The 26,396-nt window shown below is 44.5% G+C and overlaps 1 protein-coding gene across 2 annotated transcripts in view; it reads left to right on the top strand.

Annotated features, from left to right (window-relative positions):
- The first annotated feature begins 454 nt into the window (after nucleotides 1–454).
- Nucleotides 455–26,396, top strand: part of GREB1L (GREB1 like retinoic acid receptor coactivator) — a 155,461-nt gene continuing 129,519 nt past the window's right edge. For both annotated transcript variants that reach the window (XM_081917987.1, XM_081917988.1), the window contains exons 1-2: nucleotides 455–591; nucleotides 18,811–18,892. The gene's annotated coding sequence lies outside the window, so the exon portion shown is untranslated. The remainder of the gene's footprint in view (nucleotides 592–18,810; nucleotides 18,893–26,396) is intronic.

The following is a 26,396-nucleotide window of genomic DNA, read 5'->3' as shown; positions in this document are numbered from 1 at the left end:
AGTACAAGGTTGCGCTATTGTGCTCGTGTCCGCGCGCCGCCCCCCAACCCACAGCCACCCCTCAAACGTGGCCGGAATCCGCGCGAGAGCCACGACTCTTTGCCCTACTTCTTTCTCCCCCTCTCCGGGACTCTTCCTGAGGCGGAAAGGCTACCAAACCCCACTGAGGCGAGTGGGACGTTTCCGACCACGAGAGCCTCAAAACGCCCTTTCCTCGCCCCCAGTCAGCATGAGGCAAGGAAGACGCCTCTCCCTCCCTCCCTGTCAGAGCCGCCTCGAAAGAGCTCGAAGGGCCGAATGGACGCGGAGCCCGAGAGCGCGGCTCGGACGCCCCTGGGTCTCTGCCCCTCCCCCGCGGCGAGCCAAGAGGGACGGCCCCGGCCATGCCAGCCCCCTGTCTCCGCCCCTCGGCTGGGCCGCTCCTCCTCCTCAGCGCCAGCGCCAGAGAGGCAGCCGGAGAGCGCCAAGCCGATCGCCTTCGGAGAGTTTCGCGGAGCAGCTGTGCGGGAGGGGGCGGGCGGCACGGAAGGCAGAGACGGGGGTCCGGCGAGACCCCCGAGACCCTGCGCTCCTTCTCCCGCTCCTCGCACGGTAAGGAAACACAAGCCACCCCACTTCCCGCAAAGGGGGGGGGGGCGCTTCGCTTGCCTTTGCTCTGGTGGGATGTTGCAATAATAACAGCGACAATAATTAATAAAAAGCGGCCGGGGCGGGGAAGGGAAGCAGGGGCGGGGAAGGAGAGGGGGGTTCGCCGCTCGCTCGCTCGTCTCCCGGGAACGGCAGGCCGGGCCGGGCTGCACCAGGAGAGGAAGGGGCTGCGCTTGGAAGGGCTTGTGGAGGGCTGGGGGGGGGGTCGTCGGTTCTACATTCCCAGTAAACGTCACTACTTTGGGTGCAAAATGCGCCTCCTTGGGCTGGGGTGGTCGGGCTGCTTTGGGCTGAGGGACCCAGCAAAGTCCACTTTTGACCCAGTTGGAGAGAAGGGAGATTGCAAAAGCGGGGGGCGGAGGGAGAGAGGACCCGGGCGGGAGATCGTGGCCTGCCCCGAGCCTTGGTCGTCCCCCCCGCCGAAGAAGGCTGCATGTGGGTGTCAGATTCGCCAACAGACGGTGCGCCTGGCCCGAGCCCTTCGCTTCCCCCCAAACTTGCTAGGCCAGCCCTCTGCCAACAGGAGGCTTCGCGCGGAGCGACGAGCCTCTGGCCGCGAGAGACTGATCAACGCGCTCCGAGTGGGGCGAATCGATCCATCGGGGACGAATGAATTAAACCCACGCGGGAGGAAGTGGGTTGGAAACAATAGATCGCGCGTGTTTCTTTGGACTTGCCTTACCTCGCGCTCCCGGGTAGTCTTCTTCCGTGTCGCTGGAAAGTTTTGGGATCCCTTTCGGAGACACGCAGCTGTGGTGACAGTTGGAGGTGACAGGCGCTTCTCTCCGACGGGAGGCGGGCAGGGGGAATTAAAATATAAATAAAGGGAATCGGCAGGAGGGTATTCCTCCTCCGCCCCTTCCTGCAACATTTTTGCTCTTGGCGCTCTATGGGGTTCATGGTTCTTTGGTGGGTGGGTGAATGAGGATGGCTTTTACGGTACCAATTGGGTTGCTTTCCCCCCAGATGCAAACTACCAAGTACAGATGCGAGGGAGAAAGAAGTATATTTAGTGTAAAACAAACAAACAAAACAAAACAGAACTGTGCAAATATCACTACTGGGTCCTAAATTTACGGGTGTAAATTTGAAGTAGGAGGAAGGTGGTTGCAGAAGTGCCAAAGTCTGTACAGTACTGTACTTGCGGGAACTAGGCAATTGTTCCAGAACACTCAGGAAAACATTCCTATCCTGAATAGATACCCGGGCTCCACAAATTTTACTGGACTTAATAATACATGCAGAATACTGTTTGTTCTCTAGTAATATAGACAGATTCTATGCAGATTTACTCCGTTGATTTCAGTGGGACAAAATTCCAAGTAGTAGGGTTCCAGTCTCTAGGGCTGAATTAAGGACTGCTGGCTGGCTGAGAGCAATTATCCTGACAATGCCTTAATCAGTGCAATACTTTGCATATTTTCTTGGAAGTAAATTCCATCCACAGGGTTTAATGGTACTTGCTTCCAGGAATACTTGTGTAGGTCTGCTGCCTTGGTCTGGAACTCATCCCTTCATAATGCTGATAGTGTAGGATAAAAACCAGAAGAGAGTTGCAGTTGCTGATTTGCCTGCATCATTTTTTTGGTTTTTTTTATACAGATGTGAAAAATGCAAAATAGAGCTGTAATCCTATGCATACTTGTTCAGGAGTGAATCTGCTTGAGCCCAATGGTTCTCAGTAACCATGCATCAATGCCCCTTAATAAAAACAGTCTCATGGAAAAAGTCATGGAGTTCAGATTATTTACTTTCTAGTAAATGACTTATATTTGTTTTGCCATCAAATTTATGTCTGTTGCTAATTTTAACAGCTGATATTTTTAAACATCCCATTTTTACTGCTTACTCACTGTTTGTCAATTCATGTTTTCAATATCAAGGTTGTGCTTCCTTTTTATTTGTGTTTTAATGTGTTGTGCATGGGTTATAGGATGTAGGTACCCCGATTCCAATATCATGAGTAAGGACATATATTGTGGTGTAAGACAGATGGTCTGTTGAAGGAGTAAGGGTTAGATATTTAAGAGCTTTCCCCTTATTTGTTCTGTTTCCCTCCCAAAGAAACCCAGATTGTGTTGTCAGCAAACCTTTATGCCTGGTGCTGCTGTTCTTGAATGCCACCCAGGACCTGAGCCTGGATGAGGCTGTTGATCTTGCTGGAAATTGGAGACCTCTCTCTTTTGTCTAGGATAGTCAACACAGCACTCTTCAGATGCTGTTGGAACCCAACTGTCATCAGCCCCATCCAGCATCGTACCACATTGACTGCCATTGCCATAGTCTATTTCTGATACCATCTCACCTAGCTGGACAGAATGGCAGTTTTTAGGGACCCTTTTTGGTGTATCATCTATCCTGCTGCCCAACAGTATCCCTGCCACAGGTGATAGAAATAGCCTCGGCGTCCTCCTGATAGATATAGCTCAGGACTTCATTGTCACCAAGACAACCATGGGGTTGTTACAAGTCATCTGGGCCCTTTCACATGTAGTAGGGCACACACTCAGTGGTTGTGATCAGTTGTATAGTGTGTGTGTGTGTGTGTGTATGTGTGTGTCCGCGCACACACATTTTTTACTATTTCCTTGTCATGGTTATCTGGTAACACTGGAATGGGGAACATTGGGCCTTCCAGATGTTGTTAGACTCAGGGACATATTGAGGGCCATAGGTCACTCCCCTCTGCAGTAATTTTTACGCTATTGATGACCTTAATGTTTTTGGAGCTGAAAGACTTGTTCAGATTACCTTTGGCATCTGATGGATCCAATGGTTTTCAAACTGCCCTGGGAGATTTTATTGCTGACATGGCTTGCATTTTTGCTGATACCCTGGTCAGTCTCTGGAATTTGGACTTAATCTGGGTAATCAACCCAGGCTTTCCAAGGTGTTCTGTCCTACTGGTTAGAACCATATCAGCTCCCTTGTTTTCCAGGGAGCTTGGGAATCAGCTGGTGGATTAACTGGGATACAGATGGAGTAGAAGCTGATAACAAGTCTGATGAAACGCTGGCTAGAGCCATTTGAAGGCCTACTTGGTGGTAAAGGTAGTGTGGGAAAAGAAATACTTTTCTGTTCTCTGCTAATATTACACCTGTGCTGCCTTAGCCTAGTGGAGCTTTTCTAAATAATAAGACATTTTCTCCATTTCGACCCACGGGCATATTATCTTCAAAAACCAATTGCAGCACCCTTGGTAGACATTTTTCAGATAAAACCATTTGCTTATGCCCCATTTCCAGTTATTCGGTTACAGGAATAAGCCTATAGATCTAGCTGGTTAGTATTGTATGGGCAAATTTACATTATGGATGTACAAGGCATGCTTGAAGAGGTACTGGCTCTCACCTATCCCTCTAACTCTTGCCCATTATGGCTTACAAAAAGTAGCTGAGAGGAAGCAGGTGTGTGTGTGTGGGGGGTCTGGGAGGTACCTTTGGAGGTTGGAGCAAGTTTTTCTCGCTTCATTGAGTGGGGTGGTCATGGAGTTATTTCTGGAGAGCCCCTCCAGCTTCACTTTTTTTGAGCAATTAAGGTCTTAGTCCAATAGCTTTATCTGATACATCCCCACCTTCTGAGGCTTGGTGGATGGTTAATGTAGAGAAGTGCCTGAATTATGGAACATTCTTCTTTTTAACTCATTGACTTGTCAATTTTAATCTGCTACTTTACTTGTTTCTTTAGAAGTGTTTTACTATTTTATTTTTATGTGGTTTGTTTTATTTCTATGTGGTTTTCTTGGGAGCCTTAAGGCAAGTGTAAAATTCAGAATACAAATAATGGACTGCAACATAGTACTCCAATTCTAAACACATTTCTTTAGTATTAAGTTCCAATGAATTTTGTGGAATGTACTGCCAACCGAGTATGCTTAGAGAGCACAGCTTGAGGCTCTAGTCATAAACAAGGGGTTTACTTGCGTTTAAATGTATAATCTCTAGTTAAATTGTGGTAAGACTAAATCATGTATAAAAATATGTAGGTAGTTTATTTGGATGATCTGATGAACAACTATGCTACGTCACTGACACTGGGATCTTGCACTTGACTTTAAAAGTAGCCTAGTGAAAAGTAATGCAATCTTAATGGGGTGAAGGGCAGGTAAACAGCTCATACAGTGTGTGTTTTTTAAAAAAACAACAACACCCAGCCTGAAATTCTTTGTAGTTCAAGCTGCAGGTTGCACAATCTAGTTCTGTCCCATTGCATAGAGGTCAGTGGGACAAAATGGTTAAGTACATGTACTTCAAATAAGTGACTTGCGTTTTACTTTTGTCATTAGTTCAGTTCAGAAGTGGGAGCACACACTATTGTTTGCCAGCCAATTTAGCAACCAGAATTTCAGATTTATGGATTGAAAGGTTGGTTGATTTAGCTTATATACTCCTTCATATTTCAACAGAAACCTCTAAGTGGTTTACATATCCCAACGACAACAAAAAAATATAAATATAAATATAAAATTTAATACTGATTCCACATTCATAATTCCACATACTACTACTCCCACATTTCAAGTAACACAGTTAAGTAACGATAAGTATCTCAAATAATGTACATAGTACATAGTAAAATAAATACGAACTACAATCACACTCTCCTTACACTCACCATATCACTTTAGGCACACAATTATCACTTCAATTTTTAAAAAATAACTAACTAACCAATAAGCAGGTGCAGAAAAACAAATCAACCAAATAAGAGCAATGCAACAACAGCAACCCCTCATCCTGAAACCACTAACTTCCATCCAGTTTTTGGAATTAACTAGCTTATTTGAACAAAGTTCACTACATACTTCAAACATCTCTGAACTACACTTGAAAGTAGTTCCAATAATTGCTGGGTGAATGAAAGGTTCATTTTGGTGTAAAATTATGAACAATTCATATTTGTTCCCTCCTTCCAGTCCTAGATTTCATTTAAAACAAAAAGTAAGTCAATCAGACATATATAACAAAGTTAGAAAGCAAACTGTGGAAGAAATGTTCTAAGGCTTATTAGGTTGATATGGAGGTGCTGCTGTTGCTAAGGTTGCTTAGCGACTTAATCACCATGGTTAAGCAACCAACAGGAAGGAACAAGAGGCATTTCCTGTATTTTCCTTGCTGAAGAATTTTGCTTGTCCTCCAATACTGGCACAAAGTTAATATTCTGTCTGTCAAACATTTTATTATATGATTATGGTCCCAATTTACTTTTAGACCCTTTACTTCATCACACAGCTTGTAACATTCTGAATGCGAAAGACAAACTTTTTATGAACTAAAAAGTTAATTTGGATAAACTTGAACTGAACTATATTTCAGTGTATAAGACTAGGGATTTTTTAGGTTTAAAATTGGGGTTAGTCTTATACATGGGTAGTGCTGAGGGGTGTTTTCTTAATTTGGAGTCCCCAAAAATAGGGGGCATCTTATACATGGGAGTTTCTTATACACGGAAAAATACAGTACTTCATTTTGTAGAAGGACAAACTTAATCTGGAACCAGCTCCTTTTAGACAGGATGAACTTGAACTCAAACTGCTTCCTTTTTGGAGTGAACTTTCCAAGCACCGTTTCCACCCAGTTTCTCACCAAGGAAATGCCCCTCTTTTCACCTAGGGAGTTAAGGACCTTCCCCATAAACAGACTCTCTCCCTGCAGGGAGTCTGGCACAGCCACTAGCACACCTAATGCTTACCACCTTGCAGGGGGCATCCCTGTCAGGTAAATATAAAAACAAACTCCCTTCAAGAATAATAATACTCTAAGAACAACACAGAAGAGGGTAGTGTCCTTGCTCTTATGACAACCCCAAAGTGAAATCCCAAAAGGAATTATCCCCTTTGGTGTCACCCTTTTGGATCTAATCCCTGCCCACTAGGGTTGCCCAACCACATTATGGTGCCTTGCTTTTTTATATCTATTTGCATCAAATGCATAGGCATAGCCAGAGGGTGCGGGGGGGGGGGCAGATGCCCACCTAAATCAAGTAAATAAATAAAAATACTTAACTAACTAACCAACCAACCAACCAACAAGGTCACAGATAGCTCAGTTCTGCCCCCCCCAAACCAAAGTCCTGCCCCCTAACATAAATCCTGGAGCAAATGATGATCAGTTGCTTAAAATCTTGTCGACCACTGTCACACCTTCATGAGAGAATTTTTTTTTATTAAAGAACACTGAACTGAAGTTTTAAAAAACAGCAACATTAGAAATCAATGTATTATACAACAAAAGCTTTTCAAGTAAGTGTTATGGCACTTTGAACACAGTCAAACTTATATCTGCCTCACCTGTTATCTTTTAGATGTCAGGTAAAGTCTGTGTGTTCCTATGGACTGCTGGTGGTCTATGGACTGCTTTGTTTATAGTTTAGGCTGTTTGGTTCAATGTGTAGAGTTAATTTTACCACTTTTCTCATCATGGGATCGTAGTGAAAGGAAAAAAGTACCTAGTGGAATCTTCCCATCTATGCGGCTTCATGCATTGTCCCCAATCCATGTCATTTTGCTCAGTGTCGTATATAATGATGGGTAGGAAACCTGTGACCCTCAGAGTATTGGTGGGCCACAGCTGGTGTTAGGTACATTGACTTAATGTTTCTGAAAGGAAAGCTTGGCAAGCAGTCGTTAGCGGAGGAAAAGGAGTGCGGGGGGAGCACATGGCTACCGGCAGAGTGATCCCGGTAGGGTGCCATCGCGGCTGCCCCCCGCCCTCACTGGGTGCCACACCCCTGCAGATGGCGTGCCCTGCCCCGCCCCTGCCTGCTCTCCGCCACTGCAAGCAGTTGGTAAATCTGGAAAACATCCAGCTACAGCCAATATGCAGACTGAGTGTGCTGCTTCCCAAGACATCTGTCATAGTGGTTCCATGAATAAATCTCAACTGAGTTTAGCTATAGAAAGTGTTGTGTGAAAACTGTAACAATGCAATTGTAGGCATATTCATTCAAGTGTAAGTCCCACTGACTTCAGTGAATAAAAGTCCTCTGGGTTACAGCAGAGACCCTACAATGAGACCCTATATTTTCCTTTCAATGTTTTCTTTAGAAACATTTATATAAGCAATGCTTTAAATGTCAAACCATATTTTAACTTTTAAAAACCCCAAACTAGGAGTGCCATTTCGAATCCCCGCGACGGGGTGAGCTCCCGTTGCTCAGTCACTGCTCCTGCCAACCTAGCGGTTCGAAAGCATGTCAAAGTGCAAGTAGATAAATAGGTACCGCTCCGGCGGGAAGGTAAACGGCATTTCCGTGCACTGCTCTGGTTCGCCAGAAGCGGCTTAGTCTTGCTGGCTGTACGCCGGCTCCCTCAGCCAATAAAACGAGATGAGCGCCGCAACCCCAGAGTCGGTCACGACTTGACCTAATGGTCAGGGGTCCCTTTACCTTTACCTAAAACCAAAGATTCTGATGGAAATAGAACATACTTCCTGTTTTCTTCCTTTTAGCCTGCCTAAACAAGCCATTGCCTTAAAAAAAGATAGAAAGAGTGGGCAGAGTACTGTTGCACTCAAGCTCTGCTTTCAGACTTCCCACAGGCATCTTGCTGGCCACTGTGAAGATGCTGGACTGGGTGGGTCATTGGCTTGATTCAGTAGGCTTTCCTTTTGTTCTCAAGTAGAAAGCAGAGTGCAGTCAGATGGTGTTAGCATATTTGCTGAGTCCATGCTTTTGCTTATTCAAGGATCCTTCCCTTCTGAACCTTTGGAACTGCTTCTAGATGTTGGTGAAAAGAGGCAACAGATTCTGCTCCCTACATGATGTGCAGACTTCAAAGCTTCTGCAAGAAGGGCTTGCCCATTCCTGGCCCACTACTCTTCTCCCTCACTGCCCTAACTAGGGCTTCCTAGTTATAAACGTCAGGGAAGTTTTTAATATGTAATGCTGTACTGTTTTTAACACTGATTGGGAGCCGCCCAGAGTGGCTGGGGAAACTCAGCCAGATGGGCGGGGTATAAATAATAAAGTATTATTATTATTATTATTCCTCTCCTTCCCTTGAGGAGCTTCTTCCATGAGGAAGAGATTAGAAGGCTGCCTGTCGTAGAGTGTGCCTTGGTGCGAAGGCAGTGTTACGTTAAGCCAGGCATCCCCAAACTCGTCCCTCCAAACTCCCATGATCCCTAGCTAACAGGACCAGTGATCAGGGATGATGGGAATTGTAGTCCCAAAACATCTGGAGGGCCGAGTTTGCCTATGCCTGTGCAAAGCCCTGCACTGCAATGATTCCCCCCCCCCATTTTGACTGGCTGAAATGAACGAGGAACAGCACAGCTCCATAATACAGCATGGTTTAATTGAACATCTCTACTTTTTGCCTGGTTACCAGGCATTGTAGTGCCTGATTAATTGGGGCCATTAAAAACAAACAAACCGTATGGTGAAGATTAAAAAGAAAGAAGGGGGTCATAGCTTCATCTTAAAGCACTTGCCTTTAAAGGTACCAGATTCAATCCCCAGTCTCTCCTGGTAGAGGAGAGAAAAATCCTTGTTTAAAACCCTGGAGCTGCACCCAGCCAATGTAGACAATCCTGAGCTACGTGGACAAATGATCTGACTTGGTATAAATCAGTTGCCTAGGTAATACCAACCAAATGTTGTTGGCCCCAGTCAAAATGCATACTAAAAACATCCACACAGTTGTTGTTTTTTAACTTGGGTAGCTGTTGTCTCTCTCCATCAAAACAAGCATCAGGGATGAACATTGCTGGAGACCTGCCAAGGCCTGTGTCTCAGCAGAGAACCCCTTGACCCTCAATTGCTCTCAAAAGCCTGTTTATCTGTGCTCTGTAAGTGAGGGAGCCATGACAGCAGCAGCAGCAGCAGCAGCAGCACCAGGAGGAGCTTCTGCTTACATTATCCTCTTCCTTTGGACTGCTCTGCATATTGGACCCAGAAGAAGAGTCCAAGAGAATAGGCAATGGAGATAGAGGCAAGGTGGGTCCATTCAAGGTGGCGGGAACTGATGGGTCTTGCCTGGGGATACCCCCCACAAGCTGGAATTGGCACTCCCCCCCTTATTACATGGGATCTTGCTTTCTCCAATTCTCCATTTTTTTCCTGTTGTCATTTCCACTGAGTTCCCTAGTTAATGTTTTTAGGACTGTGCCCTTGACTGTCTGTTTACAGCTTTACGAGATACTTGTACCAACTGTTGGGGCTGCATGAGGAGTATGGCATGTAACTTTTCCCCACTGGAGACGATGTACTAGCTAGATTGCAAAATGATGCTATCAATCAGTCCCTCTAATAACAAACTCGAGTGTTGACTGCTGATGGAAGTGGAGCCAAAACAGGAAAACTGGGAAATAAGAAGGGTGATATCAGTATGTCCAGGGGAACTGCAGGGTTTGCAGAAGCACAAAGATGGTTTTAGGAACCCCCAAAACCTAAGAGGAGAATTACGACTAAAAGGGAAAAGCCCATTGAGTACTGAGCAGACTTAATGGCCACAGATGGTTCAGTGTCGTAACAGTGGAAAAGAGAAAAGAAAGAATAAAAATATAAAATGAAGGGAGGGGGCATGGAATGGTCTCCTGGGGGAGGCCATGGCCAGCTGGAACCCCAGTAAGGACTACTCCTGCTAGGGGACAAGTAGACATTGCAACATTTCCGAGTATGTTTCCGAGCACAATTCAAAGTGTTGGTGCTGACCTTTAAAGCCCTAAACGGCCTCGGTCCAGTATACCTGAAGGAGCGTCTCCACCCCCATCATTCTGCCCGGACGCTGAGGTCCAGCGCCGAGGGCCTTCTGGCGGTTCCCTCATTGCGAGAAGCAAAGCTACAGGGAACCAGGCAGAGGGCCTTCTCGGTAGTGGCACCCGCCCTGTGGAACGCCATCCTATCAGATGTCAAAGCGATAAACAACTACCTGACATGTTAAGGCAGCCCTGTTCAGGGAAGTTTTTAATGTGTGATATTTTACTGTATTTTTGGTTTTTATGGAAGCCGCCCAGAGTGGCTGGGGAGGCCCAGCCAGATGGGCGGGGTATAAATAATAAATTTTATTATTATTATTATTATTATTATTATTATTATTTGGAAGCAGATCTCACATAGGTATAATTTTAAAGCACAGTAGCGAAAGAAGGCATCTTTCCAACTCTGGAATGGGTTTGCTTCAGTGCCATGAAGATTGCATGCTACTCTAGTTGTGGTGCGAACTGTGTACTTACCTGGTGATAATTCGTTGAGTCTTTCTTTGATATGCATTGTACATCCATTTGATCTTTTTTTAAAAAAAGAAATCACCCCAAATTCTTTCACATTAAGTGATCAGTCCACTGCTGTGAAATAATTCCCTTCCACCACCCCCGCCTGAGACTGATAGTAGAGAAAGCTGTTACAAAAGTCATTTTGATGGCTGGTTATTCTAGCTGCATACACTTTGAATAGAACGTTTTGTGTCTTGGAACAGAATCCAGCTGTCTGTCTACTTGGCACAGCTTGTGACCAGGAACACATTCTACCAGTTCTTTGAAAACCAGAACATTGGTTTCTGAGTGCAATTCAGGAATTTTGTTTCAGTTTCCCCTCCCCACCCTACCCGAAAGTTCTCTGTGATTGATCGTGACTCTTTAACAATTCCCCACCCCCCACCCCCAATGTTAAGGACAACCAAGAGAGCTGATTGAAATAGCATTATCTGGCTTGGGCTTTGTTTTGCTTTTGAGTCTGGAATCTGTTTAATCTATGCGGCACAGCAACAAAAGGCAGGCTTTGCTGAAATTTAGTACAATACCTTGCATTTAATACATAATCTACATAGAGCAATTGGGATCTAAGAAATTTTAAATAAAGGTTATCACTAGGGTCTCTTCCCTTCTGCAGGTGGAATCACCTGGAAAAAACACCTCTAATACAGATCTTAATGTATTCTTAGCCACTCTTATTCTTCTGCCTAGTGAACTTTTGCAAGCTAGAAGACAAGAGCAGCCTGCCTGTAAAGGTTTCCTTGTTTATTTAATTTGTCACCTCACCCCATCCTGAAGAGATCCAAATTCACAGATGGCTCCTGTCTCCCTTACAAACACTGTCTTGCACACCAGCTGATAAGTCTGTGTTCATAACCTCAGTGTGATTCGCAACTAGCTGTAGTGTTGCTACTGCCACTGATGCCAAATGGGGATAAGGGGAGGGGGCCGACTCTGGGAATAAAGGTAAGGGGTGACAGGATAAAGCAACTTGGGAGCCAGCTGTTCTCCTGGAATGTCTGGCGAATGGTATTTACAACTTGCCTCAGGGTGATGATGGGCTACACAATGAACTTAATTTCTGAGTTTGGAATAAATATTTCATTCATGTAAAAGGATAGGCACTCAATCTTCACGGGGGTTAAGGAGACCCTTGAGGACGTGGAAGAGTTACTGGGGAGGAGGTCATGCATTGCTGGGATTCTGGTACCTCTGGTGGTTTGGGGTTTGGAGGGGTCAAAGACCTGCTATTATTTCTGCAGCAGAGTCCTGTCTCCAGCATTCTAGAGCTGCCTAATTAGCATGAAAGGGGAGCTTTTTAGCCACAGTATGCTCGAAAGATTGTAAGAAAAATGAAAACACAAGGCACTTGAGTTTCAAGAGAATAGCATGAAGGCAGCAGTGTACCTAGGGTTTGGCTAGGTTGGCCCCTGCCAAGGGTGCAAGCCCCAGGGGGTGCAAAAATCTCACCTCTCCACTCTGGCTCAGAGTTGCTTTGAGCCTGCCCACTCACCCAGGCAGAAGGATCAATGGAGGAGGAGGAGGAGGAGAAGGGGAGGCGGAGCAGAGCAGACGTGACCCCGATGGCTGCAGAGGAAAGGTGCCATAGCACAAACTTTTGGAATTTCTGGTCCATGGTCTCTCCAAGCTTTGGAGGAGCCAATGCAGCTCCTTGCCAGGGGTGCAAGGGATCCTAGGCATGTGTCTGCGTGCGGGTTCTGTTATGTACAATGGAACTTCATGGAAAACACAACTTAAGTCACTCTGAAATATGTTATTGGAGCACCCCAATGAATTTGCCCTTGTATGTGCACAGAAAATAGTAGATATTGCTGAAAGGCAACATTGATCACAGTGATGCATCCCTAATTGTTATTGTATAATTATCAGATGATTGTATAATCTTAGAATGGGTGTGGCAGTCATGAAGGGACCCTGAACTTTGCATTTGCCTCTACACTACTGTCTGCAACACTCCTGTTGGGATGGAAACTCCCACCCACAGCTCCACTTTATCAGAAGATGGTAAGAAGCAGCTGTCCTCCTGATTCATGTGTAGTGAAGTGGTCCTGTTACCCAGTCCTCTGCTCAGGGAGTAGCATATAACAAATGCAATCTATATAAAAGAAAATGCAAACTTAAAACCATGCAATCAAAAAGCAGCATTGTAGATAAAAATTAGCAGCAGAAATTTTTATTTTATTTATTATGTGCACCTTCACCTGATGGTCCCAGGGCAGAGAATACATACATGTACTAAACCCAAAAATTCACAATATAAAATTAAACAGAATGCATGCACATCATTAGTATTAGCCACACCCGCCAAGCACCTTTTGGTACTAATAGCCCCTTGTGATGAGGAACAAATGTGGCTTTAATGCTGTGGTCCTAGGAGCTGTTTTGTGACGCTATTATTGTGTAAGTTTGGTCACTGAAACTCCCCTTTCTGTCTTTCTTTCTGTTGGTACCTGCTGGCAGAGAGCTAGTAGAAAAAAAGATACCTACCACCACCTATGTATGAAGGTCCCCACTACATATATCATCAGTAGGCATGCATGAAAGGATTGGAAAGGAAAAGAAGAAGAATTATTTTAAGGGATCTCATACTCCCGCCCCCTTCATTTGCCCGAATAGAAGCCACACCTTTAAAATTCAAGGGGGGAAAGAAAAAACGACAATACCTGAATACAAGCCGTTCCCTTAAAATTCCTCAGGCACTCACACCCGTTCCGTTTTACCGTGTGTCTGTTTCAGCAGCAATATCATAAAAACCAGTTTCTGTAAGGTTGCGAATTTAAGCCACACTTTAACTTTTCACAGTTGGAATTTGGGGAAAAAAGTGAGGCTTATATTCGGGCCAATACGGTAAGTTTCACCCTCATTTCCTGGTTCTGAGACTAGCAGCTGCTTTGGCACTCAGCTTTTTATTGTTGGGCACAGTCACATCAACCTTTTGATGGGTTCAGGATTGGGCATAGCTGTGATGTTGCCCTTTTGTGCCCTGTATTCTGCCATCAGACTGAGATCTGGTATCCATTATATTCCTTGCAAAGAGAAAGGTGCATGTTGTACTCCTCACAGAAAGAAAAGGTGCAATTTCTAAAATATAGAAGGCTTTGATAAAGAGGATGGTCCCTCCACCACAACCAGTCACCACCAAGATCATCCAGCAGTTTCATGGAGATTTTCTTGATTATTGGTGTTAATCTAAGTGCTTGCTTAGATTACACCCATGAGAGGCAATGCCTGGGACCAATTTAAAGTGTTCTCTCTCTTTTTCCAATAGAGACCCTTTTTAAACAACAGCTGTGTGATTAAAAAAAATATTGACGGACATAGGTACCATAATTTTGTATTTATCTTTTTGTAAATTGCTTTGAGATTTTTGTTTTGTTTTGTTTTTTTACAATCAAGCGGTATATAAATACATGTCAGTAAAGGGCTTAATAACTTGAACTAGACATTTGTGAGAAGCATAGCCCAAAGTTAGGAAATAACTTTGACTCACTTTTATGGATAAATCTGCACCTATTGAATATCTGCCTTCTCCACATGTGTTAAAATCACAGTGGCTCCACCAGGGAAAAAGCAGCAATCCCAGGGTGCATAGTAAGTAGTAGCTATTGCAACAGCTCAGTGTTAGGACCTGTGTTTAGTGCCAGGTTGAGCTCTGCCTTATATAAGGTGAGTTATTTTAAGGTTACCAGATTTTTTTCAGTGAATCCGGGGACACTTTTCAAGTTCAATGGATTTTGTATGGGGACTGATTTGCAAATCCAGGGACTGTCCCCGGGAAACGGGGACGTCTGGTAACCTTAATTTATTTGCACCAGTCAAAACAAAATTTTTTTTCCTTCCAGTAGCACCTTAAAGACCAACTAAGTTAGTTCTTGATATGAGCTTTCGTGTGCATGCACACTTCTTCAGATATTTGCACTAGTATTATGCTTGCTAAAGAAAAATAATATCTAGTCTCATCATAATTCATGCAAAAAAACCCGAAACCCATAGATAACCATATCAAGTGACAGAAGTAACCCACAATACAGTAATATACTCGGACCGACCAAAATGTTACAAAAACTTGAAAGCTATTTTGTTATGCTTTGGTTAGTCCCAGTGATGATGTTTCCCTGTTGTGAATTTTCCATTTATTCAGACTGGGCTACCCCTAAATTTTGTGCAGTAGTACTGTAAGTTCTGTATATTCCAGAGATCTAGGGTTTGCCAGCTTTGTTGCTGGGGCTCTTCCTTTAACAGAAGCTATGGTTGAGGGAGAAATCGAATACAATTCACATTTAAAGGTGAACCTACCTAATCTGCACTTTCTGAAACAAATACGCAGTCTGAAACACAGGCATTCTTCTAAATTTGCACTTCTCTGAATTTTGCAATGCAGTTCTCCAGCCAAGTAAAGAGTACAAAAATCCATATGCCTCAACATGGTGTCCTTGATGTGTTTTGTACTCCCATCAGCTCCAGCCAGCTTGGAAAACTGGGAGTTGAAGTCCATAACTTGAGGACATCAGATTGGGGGGAGATGACCTAGAGCACCTGGATGATAATTCCAGGTGTGGGTTGAAATGGAGATAAAAAATGCAATACAGTTTGTATGTTTCATCAGCACTCATCTATTTTATGTTTTCCCTATTCTCATACTGTGGTACCTCAGGTTACATACGCTTCAGGTTACATACGTTTCAGGTTACAGACTCCGCTAACCCAGAAATAGTATCTCGGGTTAAGAACTTTGCTTCAGGATGAGAACAGAAATCATGCGGTGACGCGGCAGCAGCAGGAGGCCCCATTAGCTAAAGTGCTGCTTCAGGTTAAGAACAGTTTCAGGTTAAGAACGGACCTCTGGAACGAATTAAGTACGTAACCAGAGGTATCACTTTTTATTAATGAAACAAAGCCTCTTTTTATTATCTGCATATGTTTCTTGAGAAGGAGGAGTCGGCTGCATAGTTGGGGCATGTTCTGCTTACCGCAGTCTCCACACAGATCTGCAGTTGTCTTTAAACCAGGATAGTTGCCAAATTGCTATGGCAGTGAAGGGATTTCCAGATGCTCCATACTCTTTCCTTCCACGGTTCTTGGTTCTGTGCGTGGCTAATTCTTATCTGCTTACTGTGAACTGCATCCAAAACATGAATATATGTTCAGTTTTACAAGCTGATTCTGAAGGTTCTTGTGCGGAGGCCAGCCCTTTTGATGTCAGCCGCACTTATCTCCAAGTAAGCATCCTTAAGACTGCAGCCTTAGCTGACTGTCTTGCTCCCTATCCTCAATTCTGAGACTGACCTTCACCATTTCCGAGCGCAAATTGTGAGTTCTGAGTAACTCTGTATAATGTCAGGAAAGAGAACAGCTGCTTATCAGGAGAATTGGATTACATGTGCGACATTGAAATAGGTGAGTGGGAGGTTGCCTTCAGCCATTAATGACATAAAAAAGAGCATATGGAGGGAAAATTAGTGTAGTTTGCTGATGAGATTTGGGGAAATATATAAAAAAGACTTCTAATTCCCCATCCAGGTTGTAACTGTTACAATACAAATGATAATGGTGAGTGAATTACTGCTGTGGCAATTAAATGACGACATCTAAGGACGCATTGGATGGGATCCAAAGAGTCTTTATAACTGCAAGAATGCTTATTTTGTTTATTTAGCATTTCTGTACCATTTATCTGCAGTTTTCAAAGGAAAATCCAAGTGCTGCTCAAAATATGAAACCTGCAACAATAATTGGGGAAAAACCACTTTCAACAAGCAATAAAACTTCACAAGTAAACTGAAAAACATTGTTTTTTTAAGAGCAGGTGTTGGTATTGAAAAGCACAGGAGATAAGGTCAAACCCTTGCTGTGCCACACAAGACAAAGACTAGTGGGGTGAAGCTGCCATCCTAAAGTGCTCTCTTTTGATAGCAGTCCAGCAATTGGGAACAGATGGACTGCCAGACAGTGCCATATACTCCTGAAGAATTTGATGATCAATTTCATCAGAAGCCACTGAAAGGTCCAGAAGAGTGCACAGTTTCTTTCCCTCTGTTTCTGTCTCTTCTCTTCTCTCTCTCTCTCTCTCTCTCTCTCTCTCTCTCTCTCTCTCTCTCTCTCTCTCTCACACACACACACACACACACACACACACCCCAGTTTGTGCATAGGGACAAAACAATGTGCCTTCTCACTTTAGCTCAGTTCTAAACCCTGACTGGACTGAGTCTAGAAAATCCATCCAATGCTTGTACTGTCTGCTTGATCATTTTCTTCAAGAGAGAGGCAAACTTGACCCTAGCTCATAGTTTTCAGCAGCAGGCAGATTGCTGCAGACAAACCTGTCTCAACAGGTTACCTTCCGTTGTTGAAATCAGTGGTTTTCAACCCTTTTTCGTTGAGGGAGCCCATTTAACAGGAAAACAAGTAACTTGGTGAAAGAAATTGGAGGTGGCATGACTTCTCAAGACACAGAGACAAAAAAGAATAAGTAACGATACATTTAATGAGAACAGCAGAACATTTTCTTACTGTGGTTTAGGAGCAAAGTAGAAGAAACATATAGAGTAAGTTTTGCATCATGAAGCTCTTAGGCACCAGCTCTTTTCCAAATGAAATAAGAAGATACACAGGTGATTTGGGTCATTAACTTGGAAATCCATGTAGGATGCCATATTTTGGATTTCCCAAAGACTGGCTACATGGTACATAGGAAACCTTGAGTTGGCGAGGCTCATCTGACTACAGCAGGAAACCAAGCCTTTAATGTTGTCGGCCTGGTCCTGGGGAATGTTGTGCCAGTAGAGATTCAGCAGTCGCTTCCTGTTTTGGCCTTTAAATGTCTGCAGAAAACATTTGTATGCCACCTAGCTTCCGCACTCAATTAAGGAATTACTGTAATGCCAGCTGATCTCAGATTTTAAATTTTACATGCTTTCTATTGTATATGTGTATGGTTGTTGCAAAATGTTTATATATTTTTTAATTAAAAGCAGTATGCAAATACTTTTAATGAATGAATGAATAAATAAATAAATAGACAGTTCCCTGCCTCATAGGCCAGAACATGGGTTAGACAAGCTTGAATAATGAGCTTGTTGTGCCTTTTAGGAACAAGAAAGGAGGAAGAGAGTTGTAGCAAAAAAAATATTCCTTGTGAGTGAGTGAGTGTTTTAAGAAAATAATATTTCTTAGGTTCAGATGTCTGTATCAGTTTGAGTGCAGTTTCTTTCCTTAGTATGTATGCAATCAGGGCCATATCACAATTACAATACACATTTAGAATTGTGGTTTGTGCTTATGGTTTTAACTCTTATTTGGGATCAGTTCAAAGTGTTGGAGAACCTGTGTTGAGAAAGCATGTGGTTCAGGGAAGCCATTACACAATTAAAAAGGAAGTTAAGTCAGGTGGGTCTATAAATTAAATGCAGTAGTTCTAAATGGATTTAATGAAAAAATTAGAATGGACGTTTGTTATGTAGGAAACTGAAAATGTATGCTCATTGAGAATAATGTTAGTAAATGTCTTGCCATTGTTGATTTTATGCTGTATTAATATATATGTTTACTGAATACAAGTTAATGTAAGTTTTTTCAGAAGCCATGGAATGGCTAAGCAATGTAGTTGTACACCTGATTACAATTGTGAAATCAGGTGTGCATGTTGTGTTAGGTATAATAACCTCAGCAGAACCTTTGCATGATCTTACAGGATCTATCAAATTCCATGTTTGTATGTTGCTGAGTGTGTTGCGAATATGTGTGAATACAAAAAATGATTCTTTTAAATATGATTTTAATATACTTTTCTTAACTGGTGATACTGTAAATTATTGCAAGCTGAAAACACTGGCTATCTTGAGATAAATGGTGAGCAAATTATTATTTTAAGTTTTAAGTATTGTGAAGATAAATGGTCAATTTGTTCATTTTATTTTTTAATACAACTGTTTATTTTTGTATGTAGAACTTATGCATAAGGAACTGCTGTACAGGAATACATGCCACTCAGATAAGCAGACCAAGCTGAAACACATCTGGCATTCCAGGTATTCAACAAACATCATTGAAGAATATTGAGAAAATTAACAAACTACGCTGAGTTTTTCAGTCTTAGTCCTGTCATTATGTTTTTTGCACATACTGTGACTACATTATTATTATATTTTTACAGTTCATCTTTTTAGCAATCTGAAATTTGTTTCCTATAGCTTTTGGTTAAAAGTTGTACATCCTTAGTTGTTTTTTTAATTGTATCCTTTTTATTTTTTTCATCATACAGTTTATCTTTTTTGAATTGTTTGTATTCCATAAACACTCGTAGGCATTATAGCCACCAGGTTTAGTCTATAAATTGGTTGACACGATAGCATATTTACAGTTCATAGTTTGTATGCTGTAAAGTGAGATGAGCGCCGCAATCCCAGAGTCGTTCACAACTGTACTTAACTGTCAGGGGTCCTTTACCTTTAAGAAGCCCTAAATGAGTCGAGACCAGGCTGTTTAAAACACTGTCTCTTGTCATATGAACTCGCCCAAATGCTTCAATTGGCAGCAAAGACCCTCCCATTCCCAGCTGGGGCACAGTGAGTGGGCATACAAGAGGACCTTTTCAGTGCTGATACCATGGCTTTGGAAATCCCTGGAGAGGCAACTAATCTCCTTTTTGCCTTTCAATGAGAAGTGAAGATGCTGCTGTCCATGTGGGTATTGGTTCATTGTTTGTTTCTAAATGTAGAGCCTTCTTAGGAATTAGTTTAAATTTAATGACTTCTATGCTCTCTTTGTTGATTGGAGTGATAATTGCTCCTGCTTTGTTTTTAGCTGTGTTTTATTTATTTTTTTATATTGCTTTGTTGGGTGTCTTTTATGATTGCTCGGTGCTTTGAAGGTCCCATTTTTGGGATGTGAAAGAAGTTGCATTATATGATGATATAAAAGCCTTGTCAAACTGATTTTTTCATAATGACTTTCTTATATAGTGGTTTTGAATGTGTGACAGCTTCTCCCTGCCCCCTTCCCCCCTCCAGCTGTATCTGGTGCTGTTGCAATGTGTGGGAGGCAATGTGAACCAGTGGTTAGATTACATATTCCCTATAATATTTCTGTGGAGTCAAGATTATAGCTCATTTTAAATGTAATTATTCACTGAAATTTCCTCTGCCACTTGCTGAATTGCAATTTGCACAGCTGCTGCAGATCAAAGTTGGCGGAGGAGTATGTGCTTGGAGTTGTTTTGGGAAATCACCCGTTCAAGTTGACATGAGGCTTGGAAACTATTCAAATGTGGTGAGAAGGCATCTCATGCTGCTTGCAGCATCATCAAACGCAGGAAGTGGGCTGGAGTAACATATAGAAAGAAAAGGAAAATAGTCTTATTGTGAAAGTTCCCTTCTGTACAGTTACTGGGAGAGCCAACAGGAAAGAGTCTGTTTCTACTACAGTGGTACCGTGGTTTAAGAACAGCTTAGTTTATGAACAACTTGGATTAAGAATGCTGCAAACCCGGAAGTAAGTGTTTTGGTTTGTGAACTTTGCCTTGGAAGCAGAACATGTTCCGCTTTCTGTTGAGTGTGTTCCATTTGTAAATTGAGTCCCCTGCTGCTATGGGAAAGCACACCTTGGTTTAAGAACACTTTGGTTTAAGAATGGACTTCCGGAACTGATTAAGTTCGTAAACCAAGGTACCACTGTACTACTCAGAACACAGAATGAAACAACCTGAGTATTCTCTTTTAGTGCAGAATTACCTCCCACTCTCGGACATAGTTGTAGCTGGTTAACTAAGGAAGGGGACCAACCCCTCCCAAATGAACAACAGTTTAGATCAAAACAGATAACATGTGAATACAGGAGCCCATCCTTAGTGGGGTACTGTGATAATGCCTCTTACACATCACAAAGAAACAGGTGGATACTCCTGTGTGGGTCTACAGCAGCCTCCTCCAACCTGGTGCCCTCCTGATGTTTTGGACTACAGTGCTGGCTGTGACTGATGGGAGATGTACTGGCACCAGACTGGGGGAGGCTGATCTGCAGGTTGCCTTACCAACTGCATAAGACAGTCAATGCTTGTGAAGCAAAGCTCACTTATTACTTTTGTGCAGCCTTAACCTAGGCATCTGCAGTGGCATAGTTAGCCGCCTGGGTGTCTGGGGTGATGTGTGCGCCCTGTGCCCGGGGGCAGAGCACGCTGCCCATGGGGTGGGGTGACCTGGGCAGGGCACAATGTAGAGACTCCCCCTCAGCTGTAGGGCGGTTGAGGGGGAGGCAGTGGGCAGATGCAAGCCCCACGCTGCCGTTTCGGGCAGAGCATGCAGGCACCCAAGCCACCATGTCAGTCCCAGAAGAGATGTGTGGCTCGGGCAAGCTGCAGGCCCTGCGGTAAGTGCTGCCCCCCGCGATGTGGCACCCAGTGCGCTCTGTCCCCCCCAAACTATGCCTTTGGTCATGTGTACTCAGGAGCAAGCCTTACTGGGCTTGGAGGAATTTAGTTCCATATATGGAATGTATAGGAACCCAGTCATAGTGTTTGAACACATTGTTACTTAGGCTATGTTGTCATATTTGAGTCTTTTTCTGCATGCTGTTCTTATCTGGGATTTGGCTGTTTAGAAATAACCGTGGGTTTATTTAGTTAGTTTATTTAAGAAGTAGAGTGGTTTGCATTGCATAAAATGCTTTATTATTTGACCATAAACTGTTAGGAGTTGCTTGCTTAGCGTCTTCATTTCACTGGCACTTGCCAAAGTACGTTGCTGCAGCTGCTGTGTGCAAAAGTGGGTGTGTAACGATGTGGAAAAATCAGATTGCAAAGCAGTGCACATTGACTGCAGACAACTGATGAGAAGAGTGGTCTCTCTTAAGAGTTATCTAATACCCTCAGTGAGAACTTTATTGTTTGATCAGACCAAGGACCATCTAGTTCTGCATTGTGTGTTTCCACCAGGGGCAGGTCAGACCTGCAGGAAACTCGCAGCTGGGACAGGAGGATGATAGCTATGCTCTGTTGTTTCTCCCCAGGAGCTGGCATGCAGAGTTATGCTAATCTATACCTGGAGGTTTCATTTAGCATTCATGGTGGGGGATAAACCTTGGGTAGAGTACAGTAGTGAACAATGTATACATGTAGTATTTGCCACTTCAGCTCTGTGAATCTACATGTATGTGTGTGTGCATGCACGCGCACATACAACGAGAGACGGAGGTTTTGTCCCATTTCTGGAACCCTAGAATATATGCACCAGAAACAGTGACTTGTTGCCACACCCAGTACAGCGAAAGTACCGTTACCACCTGTGCATGACTTGTCCTGCTCTTTGTCTGCTTGGAGCTATACAAACCTCAATTAGCAAAGGCGCAGAAGGGCTCAATGGTCAAGCTGTGGATTTCTTTCATCATTTATTAGAATTGCATTTCAGCTTGTTTTGTTGCATTTTATCCTAGATATCTTTGACATTGAAAGGCAGGATATAAATATCAAAAATAAATTTCTGGGCTGAAATGAGACTGATTATAGAATCCTAGAGTCGGGGGCAGCCTTTCTAGTCCAGCCCTATAGTTGATGACTGAAATCTAGTGCTAGAGAGTCCCTAAAAGATGGGTATTCAACATCTGCTTAAAGACCTCTAGTGAGGGTTGGCCCACTACCCCTCTAGGTAAATACAGTGGTACCTCAGGTTAAGAACTTAATTCATTCTGGAGGTCTGTTCTTAACCTGAAACTGTTCCTAACCTGAGGTACCACTTTAGCTAATGGGGCCTCCTGCTGCTGCCGCACCACTGCCGCGCGATTTCTGTTCTCATCCTGAAACAAAGTTCTTAACCTGAGGTACTATTTCTGGGTTAGCGGAGTCTGTAACCTGAAGCGTCTGTAACCTGAAGTGTCTGTAACCCGAGATACCACCGTAGTTCAATTATTGAACTGCCCTAGCATCAAGGCATTTCTCCTACTAGTCAGTCAACATCTTCATTCCTGTAACTTTCTTCCTTGTTGTAGTCCTTCCGTTTGGGGCAGCAGAGAATACATGGCCTGTCAAATGTTTTGAAGTAGAGTGCTCTAAAGCAGTGTTTCCCAACCGGTGTTCCGCGGCACAGTAGTGTGCCGCCGGACGTTGCCTAGTGTGCCGTGGGAGGGAGGCGGGCGAGTCGGGCTAATCCTCCGGCCCCGCTCCCCCGGGGAACGTGCCCCGTCATCCGCTTCTGCCTTGCTCCCTGTGACAGGAATTCTCCAAACTGCATCAGCATCTGCCGCTTGCCCAGCAGCCCCGGCGCTGCCTTGCGCCCGGCGCCCCCGCCATCCTTGGCACAGGGAGCGAGGGGCGCGCAGGCAGGCGCTGCCCGGTGGAGCGACGGCTCCTTCCGAGCGGCTGGCAGTGTCTGGGCATGACTGGCCTCCCGCCTGGTCCCGCGGCGGCTGCAGACGCGGCCGAAGCAGTGCAGGGAAGGAGACGCCCGGCCGCCCAGCCCCGCCCCGCACGCTCCCACTCTCTCTCGGCGGCCGGGGAGCGGGGCCAAAGCGGGCCCCCACCTGAGTGGCGGCTGCGTGAGCCAATAGGCGAGCTGGGGCAGAGGGGGAGGCGGGGCTCCGGAGAACAAAGGAGGGAGGGGGCACCCGGGAGAAGGGGGCGGGGCGGGAGGAGTGGGGAGCGCGGCGCTGCGCCCGGGACGCCCCAGTTCTGCCGGGTTAGAAGCCGGCGGCCTACCTCTGCTGGCCGTGGAAGGCAGCCGGGTCTGGGTCGTGCCCCGAGAGTGGCGGGGTCCGCGCACAGCCTGCCCTCCAGGCTGGGAAGTGGCTCCTAGGCTCCGCCTGAAGCCACGCAGAGCCCGCAAGGCGCCCTCAGCGCAACTTGGCCGGGGCAAAAGGCGAAGCTCTGGAGGGAAAGGCGGTCGGATTCCCCTCCTCGGCGGGTCCGGTGGTCTCCCGCCTCCTCTGAGGAAGGGTCTCTTCTTCAGCTTTTCTGATCCTTCGTGGCCCCGTTGGGAGAAGCCGAAATAAATAATGGCCGTGCCATTAAAGTTCTCTCTTTTATAAAAGGGATCCTAATAGAATCGTAGAGTTGGAAGGGATCCCCAGGGCTATCCAGTACTGTACAACCCCTGCAGTGCAGGAATCTCAGCCATAGCATCCATGGCAGACAGACATCCCACCTCTGCTTAAAAACCTCCAAGAAGGGAAAAACCTCCCGAGGGAGACCATTCCCCTGTTGAACAGCCCTTACCAGCAGAAAGTTCTTTCCCATGTTTAGTCAAAATCTTTATTGTAACGTGAATCCACTGGTTCGAGTCCTACCTTCTCTACCTTCTATGCTGTTACTATTTTTTTATTTTTTTTTACATAAGTAAAAAGTGACCTTTCCCCATCTGGCATGATGGTGTGCCTCAAGATTTTTTTCATGAAACAAGTGTGCCTTTGCCCAAAAAAGGTTGGGAAACACTGCTCTAAAGACCTCTCACAAATTCTGTTTTCTAGCTGAAACATACCCAATATACTTCAACCTTTCGTTGTTTGCCCTACCTTTGACCATCGCCATTGCCCTTCCCGGAACCCTTTCCAATTTGTCATCCTCTGGGGTAGAGAGCCCCTTTGAGCCAGAGGGCTGCAATCCCTGGTGGTTGGATTCCAAAGGAGAGTGGTAGCCAGAGGCAAAAGGTGGACAGAGCAAAGGATGCAACTCTTACCTTTGCAAGACTACATTCCAGGCATGTGAAACTCGGAGGTTTATACACCCCCACACCCTATCCACCCAGGCAAGCAAGAGGCATAATCACAGTTCAAGAACACATTCCAACTAGGAAAAAGCACTCAAGGTGGGAACAGATCAGGGGCAGTGAAGGGTGGGGCCTGAGGAAGGGGGGGGCTTGGCCTAGAGACAGTCCTGAGGGCTATAGATAGTCATGAGGAGGCTTCATTTTGCTCCTGGGCCTGAGGTTCTCCCCCCACCCCAAATATACTTTCTCCTCAAAGCAGAGTGCCCAGCACTGTATGTAGTCCAGATGAGGTCTGACTATTGTTGTTCTGAATCTCTCTCCCTCTCTCTTTGTGTGTGTGTGTGTGTGTGTGTGTGAGAGAGAGAGAGAGAGAGAGAGAGAGAGAGAGAGAGAGAGAGAGAGAGAGAGAGACCAACACCATACATTTAAAACACATTTTAAGTGCATGGCTCCCCTCAAAGAAGCCTGGGAACTTTTGTTTATTATTTGTGCTGGGAATAGTAGCTCTGTGAGGAGAAAACTATAGTTCCCTGCATTCTTATTGGGAAGCCACGTGCTTTAAATGTATGGTGTAGTTGTCACCCAGGTCTTAAGGCAATTTACAGACATACCTTAAAAATAGATAAAAGATATATTTAAAACAAGGCAAAATTGTTTGGCAGAGGTGTTTTCATCCAGAGGGGAATGCTTGTTGAAACAAAAATGTCTTCCATTTTTTCTGGAAGAATAGTTGGTTAGAGTGTGGTGCTGGCAACAGCAAGGTCGTAGGTTCGATCCCCATATGGGACAGCTGCATATTTCTGCATTGCAGGGAGTTGGACTAGATGATCCTCAAGGTCCCTTCCAAATCTACAATTCTATGATTTTCAGTACTGGCTAGTCAAGAATAAAGTGAGACTAAACCTTGTTGTCTGACTACACCCATTCTGGCCTCTGATACGGCTTTATAATTTGGTTAGCATCACAGGGAGAAATGAGACAAGCATGGTCTACGCACACTTGGTTCTACTGGTGCCCGCTGCCGGTGCTTTTTTCCTAAAAAAAAAAAGTTTAGGGGTACTCTCATTTTCCTACTCATATCGAAATACTGCCCCTCAATGAGGCCAAACTTAGATTCACAAAATGTTTAGGGGCATGCACACCCCTGCATCCCCCCAGAAAAAAGCACTGCCTGCTGCCATTTTGCTCCTCCTTTTCCTCAGTTATTGCCCATTGTAGTGCCTGTATTTATTTGTTTTCCTGTGCTCTCCCCCCATCCAATTTGCTTCTTGCATCATACCTATTTGATTATAAGCGCAGGGGACAAATATAGCAACGCTTTAAGTGACAACATCATTGCAGAATAAGACAACCAGGACCTGGCTGCTTTCCCAATTGGTTTTGGTTTTCTTTGGAGGTGAGGCTTGGTGGAAATGGACTCTTTAGTCAAGGTTGTTTGCTGAGTTTGGCATATCAGGGAGTCTATGGGGCTGTGTGTCCCAAAACATAGGAGTCAAACAGATGAGTCCTTTTTGGGAAAGGCACAGCACAGTCAGTAATGGACACACAAGCTAAAGCATTTGCAGACCACATGCTGTGGACAGCTTTACCCCTCTTCCTTTTTTTATTTGACCATATGTTTTGTAGTCTACAGGGTTTTTTTCCCCACCTAGTGCTGCTGACGCCTTTTCGTCTGGAATGTGTAAATGTTGTCAATGTGAGTTAGAAGGCAGAAGGTGGCCTCTTCTTCTTTACTTTTTTGTTTTGTTTTTAAATGCATGTACACTGTGTGGACTGAATTCAAGCACACACTGTAGGTACTGCATTGAGTTGGCGAAACAGGATGTGCAAAACCTATTTGGCA

Source organism: Podarcis melisellensis, assembly GCF_964234715.1.
Source record: "Podarcis melisellensis genome assembly, chromosome: 7".
NCBI classification, from domain to species: domain Eukaryota; kingdom Metazoa; phylum Chordata; class Lepidosauria; order Squamata; family Lacertidae; genus Podarcis; species Podarcis melisellensis.
This window is presented reverse-complemented; position numbering and strand designations above follow the sequence as displayed.